The sequence below is a fragment of the Cuculus canorus genome, chromosome 13 (assembly GCF_017976375.1).
Source record: "Cuculus canorus isolate bCucCan1 chromosome 13, bCucCan1.pri, whole genome shotgun sequence".
NCBI classification, from domain to species: domain Eukaryota; kingdom Metazoa; phylum Chordata; class Aves; order Cuculiformes; family Cuculidae; genus Cuculus; species Cuculus canorus.
Window position 1 is genome coordinate 15826495 of NC_071413.1, and position 7835 is coordinate 15834329.

At 41.4% G+C, this 7835-nt stretch overlaps 1 long non-coding RNA gene across 2 annotated transcripts; it reads left to right on the plus strand.

The window, feature by feature from the left end:
* Positions 1-382: 382 nt before the first annotated feature.
* Positions 383-6675, plus strand: LOC128853536 (uncharacterized). Of its 2 annotated transcripts, XR_008452133.1 has the most exons (4): positions 383-502; positions 1415-1666; positions 4698-4985; positions 5778-6675. It is a non-coding gene; the product is annotated as an uncharacterized LOC128853536 (long non-coding RNA). The 2 variants fall into 2 exon arrangements; XR_008452132.1 differs by having other exon boundaries at positions 4698-6675.
* Positions 6676-7835: the final 1160 nt, after the last annotated feature.

A 7835-nucleotide genomic window follows, 5' to 3' on the forward strand; every position in this document is an offset into this window, starting at 1 on the left:
TTTTCCTTTAATGAAAATTCTATTTCTAGGTAGTTTCAAGAACCTTAAATCTTTTAAGTGCCAAACCATTTCCTCTGGGCTAAAATTTGACAGCTATGTAGGATTATCAAGTTAACTCATAATGGATAAAATATAGGGAGAGGCTCTGGAAGAGAAAGCCATTGTTTTTTTTATCTGTCAGAAGATTTAAAAATCTTGATGCCTGTCAAGAAAGTATTCCTAGTCATGATAAATTGTATAGTCTTTCTATGCAATATTTCAGAACACTGAAATTCTGCTGAAGTTCCTGGTATCTTGTTGTTCAGCAAGAAGGGTGAGAGTTTCTCCTGTCACCTCCAGAAACTCATACTACAACCTTACACATGTGTGTATGTCTTGATCTAGATTTGGAAGCGGGCACACATTGCTAAGAGTTCTCCAAAATAAACTTGAATTTAGCCTTAGAGAACTCATTAGAAGGACCTGGGATGGCTACAGGAATCCTTCCATTTGAAGAAACAAGGTGTGTAAAGGAAAACAGTTAAAGCATCTTCTATTAAACTGTCTTGTAAAACTGGAAGAAATACTGTGTCAGAGCACCAACTTAAGTCTGTCACAGTAAAATTCTTCAGCAAAACCTTTTGAAAACTTCTTGCTTTTTGTGATCTTCTGTTGTGTACAGTTATTTTGCTCCTGGCCTACCCTGACGTGCAAGGCTCACAGGAGGAGTGGTAGCTTTGATGGAGTCCCTTTTAACTTACAGGGAAACCCATTTAAATGGACCTATGTCTTATTACCCACAGCAGTTAAAAAGAATGTTAGAGAGATTTCATCAATGTTAGTTTACAATGTCAGTAGTAAAGTTGTTATTAAATTCTCAGTAGTTACTATGTAATGCTGTTTGAACTGTAACAGCTATCTTTTAGACTTAGCATGGGGATAGATGTGGCATATTTCAGATCTAGTATTAAAATGTTTCCAGAGATATCTGTTCTGGAAAAAAAATAGCCATAGTTCATTGACATAGCTGTACATAAAATGAAGTTCTGCTGTGTAGATAATGCTTCCCAAGTTTAAGGTATCCAGCCTTAGAAGGACTCCTTAGATACTTAGAGAAAGCCCATCAAAAGAGTTGATCTCAAGTACTGAGCTCTGGAGATCAGAAGATCAGACGCTGCAGAGCCACAGTACAGAATGATAAAACAGTGAGGCTGTTCACGAAGAAACCAGATTTGATTCTGTTTACAAGGGATTTCCTGAATCTGACTTCTGTATTTATCTCTGAGTCAAAAAAATCTTGTTCTTTTGCTTTTGTGTGTGTGTGTGTGAAATGTTTAACAGGAATGAGGTGTTTGGCAGTTTCTAATGGTGCCTTCCTGTGTTAAGGTAAGTGTAAAGCACTACTTTGCTTCTTTCTTTGCCTTTTTGTCTGAAGGCTGGCCACTTGCTCGTTTATTTTGTGGAATCGGCAACGACTAGTGGAGGTGGTGCAGCAGCCCCATTCCTGAGGTCCTCATCTGTGGAGCCGCGTTCTGTGGAGGAAGGTGCAGGAGTGAGCCCCACTGCCCTCGCCAGGCTGGGCTCAAGCTCCTGAGCCGCTGCTGCATGGGGAAGAGATGGAGCCGCGGGCACGGCCTCCTCCACCGGACCCTCCGAGGGACCTGTGGTGAGACCCCAACACGTGCTGGTGGGCATGGACCTGATGGAATAGCTTGCAAGGAGCTACAGGGCTCTCGCCCATCACTGCGATGGGAACAGCCTGGATCACGCAGCCTGGAAGAAGCTGCTGCAGTGACCACATGCTCCCAAGGAACTGCCGCTGCCATCTGTAGGGGGATTCTTTCTTTTTCCCTTCTCTCTCTTTTCTTTCTCTCTGTCTCTCTCCTATTACCTGCTCTTTTCCTTATCTGGTATTGATGTGTGTGTTGGGTTGGATCTGAGCGACCTTGGCTGCATTCAGATTGGGATCTGAACAGGTTGGGATCTGTTTCCTGTAACTTTGGGAAGTTGCACCCCCATATCCTGGCTGTGCACTGGAGTATTTTGGTCTGTTTATTTTTGTCGGAGCCAGAATAAATATTGCTTTTGGTTTAATTCCTGAAAGTGACCTTCAGATCACTGCACAGAGAAATGATCTCCCCCTGACAGTCAGGCCTGGATGCAAGTTGTGGATCCAGGGTGGGACAGGAGGTATAGACTCACACTGGCCTTGAGCCAAGCTTTGGTGAAATACCTGGAGATAACCCTGTTAGAGAAACTTACACGGCGTTGCCAAAGAGGTGTTTTATTCCTTGTTTTCCACAGTGTATTTTGAACGGCATCTCTACTACTTAGCCTTTCAAGTATCCTAACCTAAAACACCATGGCTTGTTAAGATATTTAGAAAAGTCTATGGTGCTCTGTCATCGGAACATCGCTCAGTGCACATGTCCTTCACTGCTCAAGTGTCACAGTGCCGATGATAGCGCAGTCATCGACAGGTATCTCGTGTTATTAGCAAAGAGTATATACACCAGCCTGCACGACTGCTCCAGAACACCAGTCAGTGCTCTTACTGTGCTTTAAATGTGTGAGATGCTGGGTTCCATGTTGTTAATTTTAAGGGATTATCCTAAGGGAACATCATGAAAAAGTCCCAGTGCTTTGTGTTGCTGTTATTTTTTTCTTTTTCAGATCCTTGGGAAAGATGATTTGCTATGCCCTTGCATGCTCTATGGAATCTTAAAATGATCTTTTGATCATTTTGTCAAATTAATATGCCTTTTATTATTGCACTGAAGACTGTCTTTTAGCCCAGAGAGCATGTAAATTTTATGATAATGAGCAGCTCTTAGTAAGACCAGCATGTAGCACCTGGGAGTGTTATCAAATGTGTTACAGTGGCAGAAGATGTCTTCCCCCGCTTTGTCTCCCCTCAATGTGAAAGGAGAAAAATTTAGCACTTGCAAAGCATCATGTCAGGCGTTGTGAAGTGTTCTTGTGAGCTGCGACTGGTATTGTGTAGCAGGAGTGCCACAGAGGCCATCATCTCATCAGCACTGTCTGTAGTGAGGAGCTTTCACAGAAGTACGGACAAACTCCATCCCAGTTTAGCAACACATCTGCAAGAGAGCAACAAAAATCTGCTGTTACTATTCTCTCCTTTACCCTGTTCTTTCCATGTGCAATCCAATAGGCCTGCTTGGTTTAGAATATAGTATCTGAGAGAGCTTTCACCTGAGAATTTGGCTTACATAGTCTTGCATGAAAATACCGCTGCTTCTACCTCCAGGTTGAAAATGCGATTTCCAGTGCTGGGTCTGGTAGAAGACTCTGGGAACCTTTGCCATGGGAAGAAAATTGTGCTTGACCAGCGTTGAAATCTGATGTGCATTAGCTAAGCCCACAGCACCTCATCCTTTGCTGGGATACCAATCTGGTTGCCCATACTTTTGATTTTTTTAACACATGCTCCCACCCTCCATCCTCACCCCATAAACTAAACCAACCTTTACCTCGCAGGTCTCCTTCTCTTCTCTGAACTTCGGTGCTCATGGCTGAATTGATTTCACTGCGTTCCCTCCTGCTGTGTGCCAGCATAGACAGGAAGATCAGTCCTTGTGTGTGCTCATTTGCTTCTTGATCTGCTTATATCTTTTGCTGACTTTGGGCTATTGTCCTGGGCCAGCACAATTTATAAAATGTAACTGAGTTGTTTTATGTTATTGCTCTCCCCATCTTCAGCTGATGGCTGTTTGTTATTGATACAGCAACTAAGGAACTGTTCAGATACACCAACCGATCACCTGCCTTTCCAGACTCTATGGAGATGGAATCCTTCCCCTCCCTTTGCTCATCCTTCTCAAGCTATGGAGACCATTCCCAGCACATCTTCGCTCACCATCATGTAGTTTCTAAAAACCTGAATTATTTTTGGTGCCCTCTGCTGTACCTTTCTAGTTGTACAAATGTTTTCTCTGAACTGAATGGGAACAGAGTGATGCACAGTATTCTGAAATAAGAATTTGTTCGTCAAAAAATTCCTGATTTACCCTGCACCTTTATTCATACCTTTCAGTGTCTATTGTCTTTGCCTTTTTGATCTTTACCCAGATGATTTTCTCTTTGTTAAGAAAATAAATTTCTAAGGAGGAATCCTAAGTTGATTCTACTATCAATTTTCCCCACTGATAGCAATGTAATTTCAGTACTTTAAGATGAATTATTTCTTTTTATCTTTGACTTTAAGCTGAATTATTTCTCTTTGTCTTTGGTTCTGAGGTCTCATTTAAATCTTTTCCATTCTTTCCCATTTATGGGAAATGGCTAAACATTTCCCATAGGCTGAGGAATGAAGCTGCACCTTGGCTCTCTGGGTAGAATGTGGCCTGGGAAATGTGACTCTGTGCTGCCACACACTGTGAGGTGCAGGGCTGAAGGCTGGGACTCATTACTACTGCTTTTTTTGTTAAAACGAACAAAAAAGCCCCAGACCAAACCAAAAGTACCTTCAGCAGCATTGCTCTTTGTGCCACTTGTGAGGGTGTGCTGGGAGGATGAGTGCATTCAGGAATCTGACCTTAGTTGTGCTCTATAGCATTTCTCACTTTGAATTTGTTAGGCAGTGAAAGTATGATGGTTTCTTTGCCATACCAGCATAGCAATATGGTCTTTTACTTTCCTTTTGGAATATAGTTTACATTCCTAATATTCCTGATATTTATATTTCTAATATTCAGATTGAGCAGGACCTCTGAGGACTTCCTAAAGTAAGAAGCGAAAAGAACTCTAATCCTGGGGCTGATTTCCAGAGCATCCCACATTCATCGTCATGGAAATAATTTGTCAAGAGAGCTTTGTTCCTATTTTGACACTGGAAGGATTAGTTCGCTAGGCTTTTCTCAAGTGCTCAACAGCGATCTGAGAATTCAGCTCTTTTATAACCACCATTTCTGTGTGCAACATGTGAAGAATCATGCTCCTGTTTCTAAAGAAGAAGAAGTGGACAGGGAAGTATCTGGCAACTGGTAAATGAGCCATGTTATAGAAATAACATGTATCTGTCTAAGTTGACACCACCTTGCTTGGAATATACTTCTGGAGATGCTTCCTAAAAATCTATGTGCTAAGCTTCTGGAAGTGCCTGTTCATACTGTGTTTTTTTGGAGCTATTTAGAGATATCTTTAGAATTGAATTATGTTCTCTTGAATTTCATCCTTTGGCAGCTGCCCTTCCTTCAGAAATCTTAATCATGGAGACGTTTGTGAAATTTTTGTGTCAGCAAAGTCTGCGCAAACTCATTTAATCAGTGAAGGGAATGGTGGTAGAAAATTTTCAGTGACTGCTCCAGTGAGGAAATGCTAGTTGGTTGGCTGTGTTCCAGTTCTGCTTAAGTGCAATGTATCAGACGCTGAAGGTACATAACCAAGGGAAGCCAAAGAACTTAAAATCTAAGTTACCCTTATGGATGGTTTTCTTTCTTTGATCTTTCTCTAGTCTTTGGTTACCAGGTCTTCTAAAGATCAGTGCCGTCCTTTGGGGTGTGAATTAGGATGAGAAAAATTTTCCTTAGCAACTGAAATATATTGTTTATACTTACATTTGTTCTGTTTAAAAATATTACAGTTCTTCTTTAATGGAAACCCATCCACTTTGAGAAAGACTCCTGAGCTGTGAGAAACCTCATCCTCTTATATAACTCCTTTGACAACATTTCTGCTTACAATTTTTCCTACATATATGTCTCTGAAGAGTTGTCATCATCAAAGACTTGATATTTATTAGCTGATGGCATTTTTCTCTATGTTTTGTTTAAAAGGACAAAGTTTTTCTTCAGTGGGGCTGAGGAAACCAAGTTTATTCATCAAGGCCATTCAGGATCCTCTCACTGGATATGCAAGCTTCTGCCACTTAGGGAAACTACTGCTTAGTGTCAATCCATATGAAAGATGCCTCATTTTTCCATCTCTCAGCCTCTCAGGAAACATCTTGACCTTCTCAGACTGGAGAAAATTGTTTCCCTGGAATACTGGAGAGCTCTGAAACATGTTTCTAATGAAGTCCTACTGGAGCAGAATCTACCTACCATGGAGACATGGTTAAGGTTGATATTCCTTTAAGGAAGATACTTTGTCATGTGTGGAAAAATGCGCCTGTTGGTTTTTCTGTGGAATTTCCTGTTCTCTTCCAATTGTTTTGTTTTGTTTTTTTTTTTTTTGAAAAAGGTACAGTCCAAAAATGATCAAACTGATCCCAAATATTCTGCTTTAGTGTGTGATTAAAGACACACATTTCCCTGAAGAGCCATGTCCCAAGATGCCAAGTGCAGAAGGCATTAATCTGCTGTACCTTATCTCTGTGAGAAGCCATCTTCACAGCAGAAAGGAAGAGAGCTCTATCCTCTAGAGATAAATGGCATCTTGTAAATAGTGTGAGGCACTCAGATACTGCGATTATGAGCTCTACAGAAATGCCTATAAATAATGCTAAGAGATGCCCAGATACTACAGCTTCCTTATGAAAATAAACAAACCACATAAAATTTGACAAAGTGTAAATGTCTCTTCCATATGAGGACACTTTCCTTTCCTTTTCACTTTCTATTATGAGAGCAGGACCCACCATGCAGGGACTCAGTCTTCATCCTTGACTTGTAGATGAAGAACATCACCATGTGAGATAGCATGGAAGCTTCAGGGATGGAAGCCTCTTACAAGCGTACGTAGCTCTGTATCCTTTCTAAATTTTGAGTCTAAAAGGGAAAAAATGTAGCTAAGCAAAAACTTCTAGAATCTGAAATGTGAGAGTATATGACTATGAGAGAGCAGGCACCAGTATGAGAGAAGCAAGAAGCAGATTGTCTGACTTCAGTGGAAGGATTAGATAAAGACTTCATGCAGGTATCCATAGCCATGGTGCATTAGTATCTGGTGACGCCCCACTGCCCTGCTGGGGAGCTGTGCTCCTCATCCAGCAAAATCAATAGCTAAAGGAAAAAATTGTATTGATTGGAATTGTTCATTTTTGTATGTGAATTTTTTTTTTTTTAGGCAGTTTTGAGCTGTTCTGGTCAGTTTAACTTTCTCATCAAACATTTTGCTGTTAATGCCACTTTTCTCTGAGAGACTGTGGGTAACTCTTGTTATCTTTTCCATGATAAACAGGCTCAGAATCTCTGAAGTGCGGAGTTTATGTTGGTAAGGTCATTGACTGAGCCTGCTGACAAGGCTGAGAGAGCTGGGGTTGCTCAGCCTGGAGAAGAGACGGCCTTGGGGAGACTCTAGAGCAGCCTCCCAGTACCTGGAGGAGGCCTACAATAAAGATGGGGACCATTTACAAGGGTGATGGTAGTGATAGGATGACGTGGAATGGCTTTAATTTGGAAGGGGGAAGATTTAGGTTAGGCATTAGGAAGAAATTCTTCATGATGATGGTAGGGAGGCCCTGGCCCAGGTTGCCCAGAGAACTGGTGACTGTCCCATCGTTGGAGGTGTTAAAGGATGGGGCTTTGAGCAACCTGATCCAGTGGGAGGTGTCCCTGCCCATGGCAAGGTTGTAGAACTGTATGATCTTTAAGGTCCCTTCCAACCCAAATCATTCTATAATTCTGTGATTTATGCCATAACACTTTTTTCTAGAATGAGAAAGAGTAAGATTTTAAAAAGGTGATTGATGAGATAATCTTGAGATTTGCTTAAGCTGTAACCAGGACAAGTGAAGAAATGGGTGCCTGTCCAGGCTTGTTTTGCCAGGTATTTTGTGAAAAGAAAATCTCAACACTTGTTTTGGTTGAAGCATCTGGGTGTCAGTAAGGTGCAAAGTTCACAGAGTTCCTGCTGAAAATGATGTAAGTTGATGGCATTGAAACTTATATCCA